The sequence below is a fragment of the Phocoena phocoena genome, chromosome 9, assembly GCF_963924675.1.
Source record: "Phocoena phocoena chromosome 9, mPhoPho1.1, whole genome shotgun sequence".
In the NCBI taxonomy this organism is placed as follows: Eukaryota; Metazoa; Chordata; class Mammalia; order Artiodactyla; family Phocoenidae; genus Phocoena; species Phocoena phocoena.
Window position 1 is genome coordinate 84,271,277 of NC_089227.1, and position 16,094 is coordinate 84,287,370.

The following is a 16,094-nucleotide window of genomic DNA, read 5'->3' on the forward strand; positions in this document are numbered from 1 at the left end:
TATTGGAGCCAATGAGCTTAAGCAGGAGAAACGGTGGGCTGAAAAGACACTAAGGCACGGGACAGAGCCTCAGATAAAGCAAACACTAAAAGAAGAACATCACGAGTGGATGGTGTAAAGAATGCCAAAAAGGAGTGGCCAGAGGTTGGAGAACCAGGAGAAAGGAGCCCCAGAAATCACGGGAAGAGATGAGAAAAGAGAGGAGAGCCTCTACCTTAAAGCATCTAAACTGCAACCTTTGAAGGTACAGAAAACGATTAAAAACTCACAAAAAGTATCAAAGCTTAATAAGCAAGCCCATGCTACCAGTTATAAGGCAGATAAAACAGATCCAAAAAACCTGCTAGGCTTGAGTTCATGGCAAAGCCAGGATTTGCTTGAACAGAGACCATCTGAGAGAAGATAATGTGAATGTATCATACATTCTCCCCTGACTGTCTTCTTTCCAAACACAGGAGCTGCATCCACCAAAACTCAGGTTGGTCACCCCTTTCTACTACCCCTTAGGTGTTGATCTATGATGGGACCTAAGAATTGTTCCTCCTCAACCCTTCATCTCCACAACTTTCTATGTCTAGATGGAGACCTCACAGCCCAGGTAAACACTGGGTAGTAAGGATGGGGTGCTTGGGGTGGCATAGAGCATTTTGGGAGTATTAGGTGAGGGCAGGAGGCAGGAAGAACCCTTTGTGGAACCATTTTCTTCCTCTCCTCCTATTTCTAACTGCTTATAAAACAGAAACTTCTTTTCATTTAAAAGTATTGGTATGGTAGCATCCTCCCTTCTTCTCTGAAAAGAAAAACTATGGCATATAGTACTGAGCAAGGGTAGGTAATCCCAATTTTGGCTCTTGCTTTCCCAAACAACCTGCCAGCAACACGTGGTAAGTTACCTGGGGGCTAGGGGGATGTATCAAGAAGCCAAATTTATATTCAGGTCCCAGCCACAGACTCCAAACTAGCCTCTAGCAAAAACAGATACTTCGAAATTATTTGATTTTTGCATTTTTTTTTTTTTGCGGTACGCGTGCCTCTCACCGCTGCGGCCTCTTCCGCTGCGGAGCGCAGGCTCAGCGGCCATGGCTCATGGGCCCAGCAGCCCCGCGGCATGTGGGATCCTCTGGGACCGGGGCACGAACCTGCGTCCCCCGCATCGGCAGGCGGACTCTCAACCACTGCGCCACCAGGGAAGCCCTGATTTTTGCATTTTTAAAAAAATTTCTTCGGAACCTGTAGGGGGAGGAGATATATTTGGTACGTCAACTACCTCAACATCCTGGCTGCAGTGAACGCTGCGGCTGTAGTGTGAATGTTCTACATTGGTTCAGTTACCAGCGAACAAGGAAATAGGGGTTTCAGGAAATTATCTCCATGGCAAAGCAAAAATGAAAGCCTGCTAGAAACTGGAGCCTGGGCAGAAAGCTTTGCCTAGCAACCTGCCTTCCATCTGCGGACAGAGTGGGACCAGGGTTTAAACATTCATTCATCTCATCTGTTGATCAATACCAAATCTGAACAGAAGTAGCATTATTCAGCAATGAATGAATGGAAAATGACTTTCAGAGTTAATGAATTTTATGAGGAGAATGTAGCCACAGCAATAGCCACTGTGGAATAAACATGGAGCTAAGAAAGACTATCAGAAATAGAGACATATGAAGAAGATCAGGAGATTGGGAACCTGGGAAATTCAAGGCCATGAGATTCGTTTGTAGATCTGTCTATTTAAAATATGGGGATATCTACTCACAAGACAGAGTGGAAGCTGTCTCTGTACACAGAGCTTTCATTCAATTTATCACAGGAGTGTAAGGGACATGGGGGCCAAAGGAGAAACAAAAGGGAAGAAAATGGGTTTTTAAAAATATACAGGATGGACAGTAAGGGACAGAAGGTGGTCTCAGGAAAAACCTTGGGACTGAAGCCGCTCACCATGGCAAGTTTCTAAGTGTTGTGATTGCGATGCTATTTGGAGGAGCAGATGTGTTTTCCCATTTACGGCACCTTCCCAACCCCACTGACACATTTCATTCTCTTGTATCTTCAGAGCCTTTCTCCTGATCTAGCTCAATGGCACCACAGAACAAGGTTGCAGATTCTTAGCTTGTAAGTCCAAGCATCAAAGACCCAACTGTAAGACAGAATGGTTCAGGAAATAGATGTGATCGATAAAGATGCCTCTCTCCAAGAGAGCAGAATATTTGTCAGTATTACAGAATGCTACCCTGATATGGGAGACACAGTGTCACAATTCATTGACAAGATTGAGTTCACCCACAAAAGGTAGACTCTGGGCAATTAGCACTGATTTATTGGCATCTCAGTAGGCTGAAAAACACAAGTTTTCTCCCACCCTCTTTTTTATTTTCTTGATCCTTCCAGTTCTTTCAAATAACATCAGACTTTTCATAGTGTGATAGCCAGCAACAGTGATGTAGGATAATACATAATCATACCAAACTATATGTCTTCCTGTACATTACATTTTCACACCAAACCATATATTGAACTTCAGTGCTGACAAAAACTTTAAAAACTTCAATATTTTGTATTGTAGACTTAGGGTGAGGGGGGTTGGGAATGTGGAAGGATCTCTTTAGGAAGCCTCTTCTTTCTCACTTTTCCACTTTGTTTTCCCTCAAGAAGCAAATTCATATCACTGTTGGGGCTTCCTTTGTATTTGGAGAGATCTTATACGTTAAAAGTTCACATAAATGGTTTCACTCATTCCTCTGTTCAGGCTCTGGCCCTCTTTCCTCCATGTCTCCCTTTTCTCCATGTGGCAGGCCAATCCAGAAATTTGAATTTGAGTTCTGATAGAGGGAAGAGGCCCCTCAGACACGGCTTTCTCTCACTATTTTAGGTATTAATATATGGTATTTGTTGCCACCATTTGCTTTTTATCATTCTGCTCAGCAATGGCTACAGGCCAGGACTTCAAACTATGAAAGCTTCAGACTCACATTTATTCATTTATTTGTTCATTCATTCAGCAAATACTAAATATTTATCAAACACTTGCTGTAGGACTTCCCTGGTGGCGCAGTTGTTAAGAATCCACCTGCCAGTGCAGGGGACATGGGTTCGAGCCCTGGTCCAGGAAGATCCCACATGCCGTGGAGCAACTAAGCCTGTGCACCACAACTACTGAGCCTACGCTCTAGAGCCCATGAGCCACAACTACTGAGCCCACGTGCCACAACTACTGAAGCCTGCATGACTAGAGCCCGTGCTCCACAAAGAGAAGCCACCGCAATGAGAAGCCCCCACTCGCTGCAACTAGAGAAAGCCCGCATGCAGCAACGAAGACCCAACGTGGCCAAAAATAAATAAATAAATTTATTTAAAAAAAAAAAACAAAAAACCCTGCTATGTGCCAGGGCCTCATCTAGGCTCCAAGAATACAGTAGTAAACAAAACAGACAAAAATCTCTATCCTCTTGGAGCTTACATTCTGGTTGGGGACCAGATGTAATTGCAGTTTACATCTGCTCTTGGATGCTAACGGATATCTCAGACTTGACAAGTTCAAAATAATTCTTGATTCTCCCTCCCCATCATTCCTCCCTCAGTCTTTCCCATCTCAAGAGGTGGCACTGCCATTTATTCTACTGTTCAGGCAGAAAGCTTTGGAGTTATCCTTGATTTCTCTTATTCCCTCAACTACACATCCAATCTATTCATCGTCAAGACCTATTGATTCCATTATCCAAATGTGTTCCAAATCTGACTGCCTTCCAACCACCCTGGTCCAAGCCAAAGCTTCCTTTCACTATGGGCTGCCTAAAAACAATTGCAGCTTTCTTTGTGATGAATCTCCTTTGCAGGAGATGCGGAAAAGGGGGAGTAATGTTAGGGAGTGAACAATATGTCAGGCACAGATTAGATGCCTGTTGGCAGGTCTTATCAGCTCTATTTCCCTTAAGAAATCAAAGACATTTGATAAGAAAGAATTCTAAGTGATCTTTCTCAGGCTTTTAGAAAGAGTCTATGAATTATGGTCCAAGTATTCCATTTCCCTGAGTTTGCATGGTGGGCCTGCTTCCCTTATGTCCTCATGAACACTTGGTTAAACCCAGAGACAGTGTTAAACACACAGGAGAAGGGGAAGGAAAGAAGCAAATGTATTTCTGTAGATAGATCTTTTTCAAATGTAAAAATTAAAAAGTTACAGAATTTTCCTGCTCAAACCCTCTCAATACTTCCTATAGCATTTAAAATAAAACCCAAACTCTTTACTATATTATACAAGATCACCCTTCTCCCTAACTTCATCTCCTTCTAGGCTCTCCATCATGGCAGCAACTCTTGCCATCTGGGACTTCTTGCTATTCCTTGAACACGCTAAGGTCATTCCCTTTCAGGGCTTTTGTTAATTCTAGTCTCTGGAACACTCTTCACCAAGAACTTCCAATGACTTACACCCTCACTCCATTCATTTTTCTGGGCAAGTGTCACCTTATAAGACAGGATTTCCTTAGCCACTCCAAATAGGTGCTCTCTCCCAATGAAATTCTATCTCTTTATTATGCTTTATTATTCTTCAAAACCCTTTGATTTACCTGAATTTATATACTTTAAAATTTATTATCCATCTCCTTTAGAAGAATGTACACTGTAATGTGGCAAGGATTTTGCATGCTTTCTTCACTACTATCTCCCCAGTGCTTGGAAGAGTACTACTTGATACACAGTGGACATTCGGCAAATATTTGTTGAATGAATGAGTAACTGAAAACCCCGCTGAAAAATTCCAAATAGACTATGTGAGGTTGGGGGCTTGATTTATTATTGCTACGCATTGTTGGTGGTACTAAATAGCCATCCCAAACCTTCTTCCTTTTTATCTTGTTCTTAAAGAAGAAGTAGGCGCGAGCAAAAGTCAGCGTGGAACCAGAATCAAGGGTTTTATGTGGCTTATCAAAAGCCTCCTTGAGGCATTTCCCTCCCTACCCACCTCTGCTCTGTGCTCTCAGTTTGGCTCTGATATGTCTATTAGTTTTGAGCCAATCACATTTGTGAATACCATAGCAGTATAGCCATGACTAGATGAAGAGGAAGAGGTCTATTCTTACAAGAAGAATGAAACAATACCATTGGAAAGGCTGAAAATTCACTATAGGGAGCCTGCATCTGGTATGCCTTTACTTATGGAGTTAGGCTGGTCCAGAAACAGTGGGAATGCCCTGATCTGCAGGCAGGGCCAACCCACTGGGTGTTTCAAATGAAGAGAGAACTATGGCTTGAAAATGTTAGTTTTAGAAATGATAGAAGGCAAAGTAGTGGCATATCAGTAGACGAATGAAGAGAGATTGACACTCAGGGGAAGACATGAGATCTGAAATGTCAAAACTAGTCTTATACAAAAAGAAAAGAAGAATATCTCTCTGATTTTATATGGACCTAGCTGCTTTTACACTTGGGACTAGGATAGGAAAAGTTTGGGGAGATGTTTTTGATGATAGTAGGTCTGGGAAAATGACTGTGTCCTAGAGAGATTTAATGGAAGAGGAAAGGAATGATATTAGGGAACAATTTAGAATTATACCCCAAGAGGGAGCCTGGATCCAGGAAATTTTTTTTTTTTTTTGCGTTACGCGGGCTTCTCACTGTTGTGGTCTCTCCCGCTGAGGAGCACAGGCTCCGGACGCGCAGGCCCAGCGACCATGGCTCATGGGTGCAGCCGCTCCACAGCACGTGGGATCCTCCCGAACGGGGGCACGAACCTGCGTCCCCTGCATTGGCAGGTGGACTCTCAACCACTGCGCCACCAGGGAAGCCCCCAGGAAATTACTGAAAGTCGCCCTCCGATGGTAACAAATAGGAAGGCCTTAATGAGAACAACTGGGGGACTTTGATGATTCCTGGGAATAAAAACTTTGGGGAAGGGATGCTTCAGGAATCCATAAGCAGATAACAGAGAAACTTTGAGTTTTAGGGCCAGTGTAAATATAAGCTAAGGGGAAAAGATATCGATTTGGATTTGAGGAAGCCAATATAGCTAAATAGTTATTGGAAAGCTGATCAAATTAATAGTTATTACATTATTACATGCATTTCAGGTGCTCAAATCCATAATTCGGGATGTGAAAATAGCCTCTAAGTAGTGACTAAAACAACATTTGCACTTTACATGATTGGATCTGCAAGGAATCCAATCAATTTCCCCAGTGCCTGGCCTCTACCCCTTACATGTCCAGACATCTTTGAGTGGTTACCAATATGCTGGAGATCAGAGTAGAGAACAGTCTTCCTTCTTCTTTCTTACTGCATAGTCTTAGGCAGCTCCTCTACACGTACAGACTTTAACTTTTACCTGAGACTTTGACTTCAGGGGAGAGACACCAGTTGACGGGGTGCTAGAGTTGGCCCACAGATAACGTTTAGGGGATGTAGGAGATTCTATGTTGGTCCATGAGCACTTCTGGAAGTTCTCCTGGGAAGTTTCATAACTCAATTTATAAAAAGAAAAAACATATAGGCATACACTATATGAGATTAAAACCTAACCCAATCGAAACCTCAATTAATATAGGGGAAAATATTCACACATGGAAGAGAAACACATTACCCTGTTCAAAAACTGTTTGGTCAGATACTTCAATTCACACAATTAAAACATTCAATAACACTAACTTTTGAATATTTGGCATAGTAAAAATGCTTGTATGGGTTTTTATCACTGAATGTTGTGAGTCTAACAGGTTCCATAGGAAAAAAATACAACATCTAATTACACTAAAGGGCTTAATAGCATACTAGATACTAAGGAAGAAAATCTCAGTAAATCTGACAACATAACAAAAGAAACTATCCAAACTGAAGCATATAGAGAACATATGAAATACATATAAGAAAAATAAACAAGGCCTCATGACCTGTAGGACAATATCAAATGGTCTAACCTACGTGTAATTGGAGGCCCTGGTAAGTGGGGAAGGGAAGATATTTTAAGAGATAATGGCTGAAAAGTTTCCAAATTTGAAGAAAAATATCAATCAACCAATTCAGGAAGCTCAACAAACCCAAAGCAGAATAAACAAAAAGAAAATGGTACTGAGAAACATTATACTCAAATTTCTGAAAACCTGTGATAAAGCAAAGGGGGAAAAATGTACACAACTGTTTAGTCTGGTTTAAGGGTAGATACCATTCTCACAACTTTTCTCTAAATTTTAAATTCTATCAAAATGAATAGTTACCAAAAAGACAAGATGTAACCAAAATACTTCTTGATAGCAGGGAAAGTGGCAGGGAATAGTTCAGAAGTAAACAGTCTTCCTTTTTAACTCCATCTGTTCAGGAGTATATTTCTTAAATTTGTAAAAACGTGCACATTGAAAATTTAAGGGTAATTACTAGAAGAATATGCAGATATATCCCACAGAATATCTTGCTTGTTAATATTATTAATGTTTCCTTGCTTTTAAATACCAATTTATAGAACTATATCATTCAATAAAAATATTTTCCATCCTTATTTATCTAAGAAAAATTTATATTCATTCCACAAAATTCAATACTACTTAAAAAATGTGTTTTATTATTTTTAAGGTGCTATAATTTATTAATAATGGCTTATTTTATTTGTTTAATTGAAGTATAGTTCATTTACTATATTATATTAGTTGCAGGTATACCACTTAGTGATTCAGTATTTTTACAGATTATATTCCATTATAAGTTGGGAATTCCCTGGTGGTCCCGTGGCTAGGACTTGGTGCTTTCACTGCCGAGGGCCCATGTTCAATCCCTGGTTGGGGAACTAAGATCCCGCAAATTGCACATGGCGCGGCCAAAAAAAAAAGTTTTTACAAGATAATGGTTATAATTCCCTGTGCTATACAATATATCCTTGTAGCTTATCAATTTTATATGTAGTAATTTGTATTTCTTAATCCCATACTCCTAATTTGCCCCTCCCCTCTCCCCTCTCCTATTTGGTAACCACTATGTTTTCTATATCCGTGAGTCTGTTTCTGTTTTGCATATACATTCATTTGTATTATTTTTTAGATTCCACTTATAAGTGATATCATATAATATTTATCTTTCTCTAACTTATTTCACTAAGCATAATATCCTCTAGGTCCATCTACATTGCTGCAAATGGCAGAATTTCATTCTTTTTTATAGCTGAGTAGTATTTCATTGTATATATAAGCCACAACTTCTTTATACATTCGTCTGTTGATGGACACTTGGGTTGTTTCCATATCTTGGCTATTGTAAATAGTGCTGCTATGAACACTGGGGTGCATGTATCTTTTCGAATTAGTGTTTTCCTTTTTTCTGGATATATACCCGGGAGTGGAATTGCTGGATCATATGGCAAATCTATTTTTAGTTTTTTGATGAACCTCCATACTGTTCTCCATAGTGGCTGCACCAATTTACATTCCCACCAACAGTTGTACAAGGGTTATCTTTTCTCCACATCCTCTCCAACATTTGTTATTTGTAGAATTTTTGATGATAGCCTTTCTTTTTTTTTATTGGAGTATAATTGCTTTACAATGTTGTGTTAGTTTCTGCTGTACAACAAAGTGAATCAGCTATATGTATACCCCTATACCCTCCCTCTTGGACCTCCCTCCTACCCCACTCCCATCCCACCCATCTAGGTCATCACAGAGCACTGAGCTAAGCTTCCTGTGCTTTATAGCATGTTCTCACTAGCTATCTATTTTATGCACGGTAGTGTATATATGTCAATCCTAATCTCCCAATTCGTCCCACCCTCCCATTCCCCCCCGTGTCTACATGTCCCTTCTCTACAGCTACGTCTCTATTCCTGCCCTGCAAATAGATTTTTTTGTACCATTTTTCTAGATTCCACATATATGCGTTAATATACGATATTTCTCTCTTTCTGGCTTACTTCACTCTGTATGACAGACCCTAAATGCTGGAGAGGGTGTGGAGAAAAGGGAACCCTCTTGTACTGTTGGTGGGAATGTAAATTGATACAGCCAATACCAATTGTGGAGTGAACAGTATGGAGGTCCCCTAAAAAACTGAAAATAGAACTACCATATGACCCAGCAATCCCACTACTGGGCATATACCCTGAGAAAACCACAATTCAAAAGAACACATGTACCCCAATGTTCATTGCAGCACTATTTACAATAGCCAGGATATGGAAACAACGTAAAGATTTTGAGTATCTTTTCTTGTGCCTGTTAGCCATCTGTATGTCTTCTTTGGAAAAATGTCTATTCAGAAATTCTGCCCATTTTTTGATTGGGATGTTTGTGTGTTTGTTTGTTGATATTGAATTATATGAACTATTTATATATTTTGGATATTAACTCCTTAGTGGTCATATCATTTGAAAATATTTTCTCCCATTTAATAAGTTGTCTTTTCATTTTGTTGGTGGTTTCCTTTACTGTGCAAAAGCTTTTAATTAGGTCCCATTTCTTTCTTTCTTTCTTAAAATATTTATTTATTTATTCATTTTTGGCTGCATCGGTTTCTTTTTTCTGTCCTGTATCCCCCACTCCCTTACCAGTTCATCCTGGGAAGACTTCCTTAGTGTTTTCATCACTGGCAAATAAGTCCATATCTCAACGTCTGCTTCTGTGGAACATGACCTAAGATGTATCCCCCCATACACATACTTAGTACGAAACGAAAGAAGTCAGACACAAAACCACATATTGCATTATATGACCTATCCAGAATAGAAACATTCATAGAGATCAAACAGATTGGTTGTTGCCAGGGCTGTAGGGGAGGCAGCATGGGGAGAAACAGCTTAATGCAGAAGGGTTTTACTTTGGGCTGATGTTTGGAACTAAATAGAAGTAGTAGTTGCATGACATTGTGAATGAACGTGTCAGTGAATCGCTCACTTTAAAATGGTTAATAGGGATTTTCCTGTTGGTCCGGTGGGTAAGACTGCACACTCTCAATGCAGGGGATCTGAGTTTGATCCCTGGTCGGGGAACTAGATCCCGCGTGCATGCCATAACTGAGTCCACATGCCACAACTAAAAGAGAAAAGATCCCACATGCCGCAACGAAGACCCCGCGTAGCCAAAATAAATAAATAAATATTTTTAAATGATAATTAAAAAACCAAAATGGTTAATAAAAGTCTTGGTGGAAGTATTAAAAAAGAAAAGCTTTCTATCCAGAGAAAAAATGAATAGACAAATAATAGAATTAAAGAAGATTACTTGTACTCATAGAAACTGACAATGGATTGATATCTAGAATATACCAAAAAATTTTGCAAATGAACAAGAAAAACAGCAATCGCAATAAAACAATGGGCAGAAGAAACCAAAAGTTGATTAAGATATGAAGAAATGTTCACACTCATTAATAATCAGCGAAATGCAAATTAAAACAGCAATGAGGGCTTCCCTCGTGGCGCGGTGGTTGAGAGTCTGCCTGCCGATTGAGGGGACACGGGTTCGTGCCCCAGTCCGGGAAGATCCCACATGCCACAGAGCGGCTGGGCCCGTGAGCCATGGCCGCTGAGCCTGCATGTCCGGAGCCTGTGCTCCGCAACGGGAGAGGCCACAGCAGTGAGAGGCCCGCGTACCGCAAAAAAAAAAAAAAAAAAAAAAAAAGTCTGTTCCTGCTCCTAGGACGTAAATATATTCTCTGAATTTTTCTTCTGGGACTTTCCCCCTACCCCTACATTTAAGTCGTTAACCCGTCTAGAATACCCCTTTGTATTTGATGTTAGGTAAGGATCCAGTTTGTATTCCTCAATATAGTGATGATGTTAGGTAATAATTCAGTTTATATTGCTCCACAGAGTGAGCCAGTTTCCTCAACATCATCTACAAATCAATTGATCAATCAAGCAAGAAAGCAATCTTCATTTCTCAATGAATTTTTGGAGCCTTCTTTAGTATACATTTGATTCTGATAAATTTTTGTTTCTAAATTCTTTATTCTATTCCACTGGTCTGTGTGTTCTTGAGCCAAAAATTTATTCATCAGGTATTAAGCGCCAAAATTCTGTTAATATCAGGTACGGCAAATTCTATCTCTATACTTATATTTTTTGCTTGTTTGTTTTTTTTGTTCTGGCAGCACCTCACGGCATGCAGGATCTTACTTCCCCAACCAGGGATCTAACCCTTGACCGCTGCAGTGGAAGCGCAGAGTCCTAGCCACTGGATGGCCAGGGAATTCCCAATACTCGTATTTTTTAAGTTGATTTTTATTCATATTTAAGAGTCAACTTATCATCTTCTTCAGAATGTCCAACTGGAATTTTGAGTTGGATTACTTAAAATTATAGATGAATATAGAGAAACATTGTTATTATAAAGTTGTACCATCCAAAGGCATGACATTTTATCTATTTAGATCTTCTTTATATTGTCTATTCGTTTTTTCCAAAATAAGTTATTATCCTATGGAGTTGTACCATTTAAGAGGATAAAATTGTTTACTTAGATTTTCTTTATATCCTTTACTAGAGTTTTAAAGTTTACTTCATAGAAGTCTTAAACATACCGGATTAAATTTAATCCTAGTTACTTCACAGTTTTTGTTGCTACTGTGAATAGTGTTTTATTTTTATTACATTTTCTAGTTGGTTATTATTTAGAGAAATTAGTTCTAACAGTTTTTGATTCTGTTGATTCTTCTAGATCAATGATTCTATCATCTGCAGATAATGACAGTTTTTCAGCTACTTACATCTTTTTCTTTCCTTATAAAGTTGGCCAGGACCTTGAGTATAAATAATAGCAGAGATGGGGGCATCTTAATCTTGCTCCGGGTCTAAAGTTTCTCCATTAATTATGTTTGCTGTTGGTTTTTGACATATGAACTTTATCAAGGTGAAGTATTTCCTTCTATTTCTATTCCTAGTTTTCTTAAGGGTTTTTTCATCATAAATAGGTGTTTATCAAAAATCAAATGTTTTTGGTGACTAGTGGTATAAGGTTGATGTTGTCAATTTTGTTGGTAGCTTTTCTTATATAGACTCATACCTTAATTTCTGAGATTTTTTTTTTTTGGCCGCACCGTGCAGCATGTGGGATCTTAGTTCCCTGATAAGGGATCAAACTCATGCCCCTGCACTGGGAGTGTGGAGTCTTAACCACTGGACCACCAAGGAAGTCCCTGAGACAAATTTTAATTGACCAAAATTGGAGAATTGGTGACAATGAGGTTTGAAAAAGAGACTTTTAATTTCTTCTGTCTTTACTGAGACAGAAGACTTTATATTGACCCCACTTTCCTCTCCTTCCCTTTCAGCAAAATTCCTTGAAAGGTTTGTCTATATTTACTATCTCCAATATTTCTCCTCCCATTTTTCTCTTTTTTTTTTTTTTTTTTACTTTTTTTGTTGAAGTATAGTTGATTTACAACGCTGTGCCAATCTCTGCTGTACAGCAAAGTGACTCCGTTATACACATGTAGACATTCTTTTTTTATATTCTTTTCATTATGGTTTATCACAGGATTTTTAAAATATAAATTTATTTTATTTTTATTTTTGGCTGCGTTAGGTCTTCGTTGCTGTGCGCGGGCTTTCTCTAGTTGCGGTGAGCGGGGGCTGCTCTTCATTGTGGTACACAGGCTTCTCGTTGAGGTGGCTTCTCTTGCTGTGGAGCAAGGGCTCTAGGCGTGCGGGCTTCAGTAGTTGTGGCACGTGGGCTCTAGAGCACAGGCTCAGTAGTTGTGGCGCACGGGTTTAGTTGTTCCGCAGCATATGGGATCTTCCCAGACCAGGGCTCGAACCCATGTCCTCTGCACTGGCAGGCAGATTCTTAACCACTGCGCCACCAGGGAAGCCCTATCATAGGATATTGAGTATAGCTCCCTGTCTTCCCATTTTTCTTGATCCCACTTCAAACCACCTTACATCCCCATACTTTACTAAAACTGCTCTTATGAATGTCACCTGCATTGCTTCTTCCAATGGTAATTTTAGGTTCAAATCTTATTTAAACTATCAGCAGCATTTGTCATAGCTGATTACCTCTCCTTGGTTTCCAGGGCACCACACACACGGCACACAAATATCCATGCGTGTTTAAATCTCCCCTTCTCTCCTAAAATCCATACTCATATATCCATCTTCACATTTCCACTGGGATGTCAAACAACACGTCCAAAACTGAGCTCCTAAAATCCACCCAGGGAAAAATACACCAAACTCAAACTTCTTGCAATCTCTATCTCAGTAAATAGCAATTACTTTTTTTCCAGTAACCACAAAACCTTGGAGTCAACTTCCTCGCTCTCTCTCACATCCATATCCAGTACTTCAGCAAATCCTGTCACCTTTACCATCCACTGTCCCTGCTACCATCTTGGCCTAAGCCATCATTGTCTCGTGACTGAATTGTTGTAATATCCTCCTATCCAAACTGGCCTCCTTTATTTAACCTGGATTCCCCTCTCCACATCAGTCTATCTCAACATAGCAGCCAGCATAATGATGTAAGCACATGTCAGACCATGCTGCTCCTCTGTTTAAAACCCTTCAATGGTTTCCCATCTCACTCAGAGTAAAGCCAAGATTCTGTCAATGTCCTACAAAGCCTTACATACATGGTATGGTCTCCACCCTGCCTCCACTACTCCTTCACCTCTCTGCTATTATCTCTTAATACTATATCCCTCTTGCTCAATCCAACTCACCTACTAGCCTTCTCTTTGTTTCTCAGATATGCCACGTGTACTCACAAGAGCCTTTCCACCTGCTATTCCCTATGTATAGTCTGCTTTTCAAGATATCTACAGATATGAATTCCTGACCTCCTTCAGGTTTCAACCGAAACCCTATCTGTCATCTTATTTAAGATTGTGATAATCCTCCCCAGCCAATATTTCCTATATCCCATTCCTGCTTTATTTTCTCATTATTATTGATACTTGTGCATATTTTATATACTATATATTTTATGAGCTCCATGAGGTTAAGAGTTTTTGTCTGTTTTTTGGCTGTTCTGTTCCCAACATCTGGAGTAGTGTTTGGCATATAATAATTTTTGAATTAATGTGTGCTGGATATCTCCTGTGTGACTTTCTAGATCCACTCTCCACTCTTTTCCACCTCTCTGCCCATTTCTTATTCTCTGCCCTGGGAGGCTGACCTGTTTGGTCTGCATCCTTTGTCCTCTGGCTGCTGGTTGGGTTTGGTAAATAGGAATCCTAGGAAGAGATGTGAGGGAAGAAGGACATTTAAGTCAAATGATATAGTCCCTTGACTCTCTCCCCATTGGGTTATCGCAAATGAATGTCACAGCTTTCCTCCAGGTAGCCCTCTCTATATGAGTTTATCTTTCTGGGTTTTTTTTTTCCCTCTGCTTTTGGGTCTAGGTGTGGAAACAGTGCTAGGGTACTCTACTGTCCTTTGTGCTACATGCTGCCTATGCCTTTGTAAATAACCCTTGTTACCTCTTTGAAATACCTTAATTTGCATGTACCATTTGTTTCTGCTGGGACCCTGAGTGATAGAGAATGAATGAATGAACAGCTCAGAATGAACCCAGAGTGTAAGAATGTCCATGTCCCCTGCGGCTGCTCAACAAAAGGCTCCTATTGCAGAGATGGCTGAATCATCAGGTAGATAAAATGACCTCTCCTGTAGATATCAGTTGGTTTCCTTCCCAGCACTGAGAGCTTGTTTAATGGGCTCATAAACAAAGTGAAATAGTGGCAGATTTCAAGTTTATACATAAACTCAATAACATGATTTTTTTCTTTCTTTTCAGGTTATCAACCTGTGAGCAGTAGTGACCTCTGAACCTTCACACTCAGGTGAGTGGTGGTAAATGAGTTACACTGAATCTCTTCAGTCATGGAAGGGACTTCTCTTTCCCCATACTGAAATAAACACTTATTCTGGATATGAATTTGTTTTCCATGCCTGCCCTTTCTCTCCCATTAGCATCATTTTTGGACTTAGCGTTGATTCACTAACACAATATTTCGTATAACTTTATTTTGGACCAAGAAATTCACACTTCATAAAAGTAATAGAGCAAAAGGTTGATTATGACCATGGGATCTCCTGGTTTTACCATCATCAGAAGTCACTGGGTAGAAAGGTTTTTGAAGATTCATTTTTGGTGTCAGCAGGGAGACCTTATATGATTGAGAGCACTTATAAGATAGGGATGCTTGTCAGGGCATATGTTCTGAACCAGGACTATATATGGGGCTGTTTCTCCCAAAGCCAGAATACATGGATCAGGCTAAATGTTGGAGGAGTGGGATTCTCACATCACTTACAAAGTTCTTATTTCCCTTCTCCACTGCTTTGGGCTTTGCTTGTTTAAAGCTCCTAATACTAAAAGTCCCACAATGGTCCCATTGAATTAGAAGCTGAGGCTACCTCTTGACCATTTGGGGCTCCTCATGCCACTGGGAAAACAGATTAAAAGAGAGGTTATGATGTTGGTTAGTGTACATTTGATCCTTGATAATGTTGCTGCTATAATAAGAGGGCAGAAATGCAGGAGGAGTATGGTGGAATCTAGGCGTCTTAGGAGAGGCAGGGTATAAGTGTCTGGATGTTAAATTTAATGTCTTGGAGAAGAACCTCAACTGTTGGATATAAAATTAATTTTCCCCCTAGCGGCTGCCATAATCTACTCTTCTGAAACTTCCTTTCCTATCAATTCCTGGCGATTCATCTATTAGAACAGTCATTTCCAGTTCTTATGACTCCTTGCTGTTCATTTCACAACTTAAATCTTCTATGTGATTTTAAGGTCTCCCCTAAACCCCTTATTCAGAGCAGTCTGGCTCTCACCCCTCTCTCCCTGGCGCATGTCCCTCTGACTATGGAGTGGGGAGGAAGGACGGCAAGGGTAGAACCTTTTGGGTTGTCCACAAAGAGATTGTTTATGTCTCTCTTTGGCTCACTGTCTATGGGCATAGTGTGGACAAGGTTGTAGTTTCAACAGGCTCCACTGAGAGAAGATTTGTTCTCAAGCTCTCCCCTTGGCTACCTTCCAACTGGGGTCCTCCCATCACATTCTTTTTATATGTGTGCATTTTTTTAATATATGTGTGCATCTTAATCCCACTGAAGACTGTAGCCCCCAATCTCATCCACCCTCTGCAGCTAACTCTTGGGCCCACAGGCATTTGAGGGA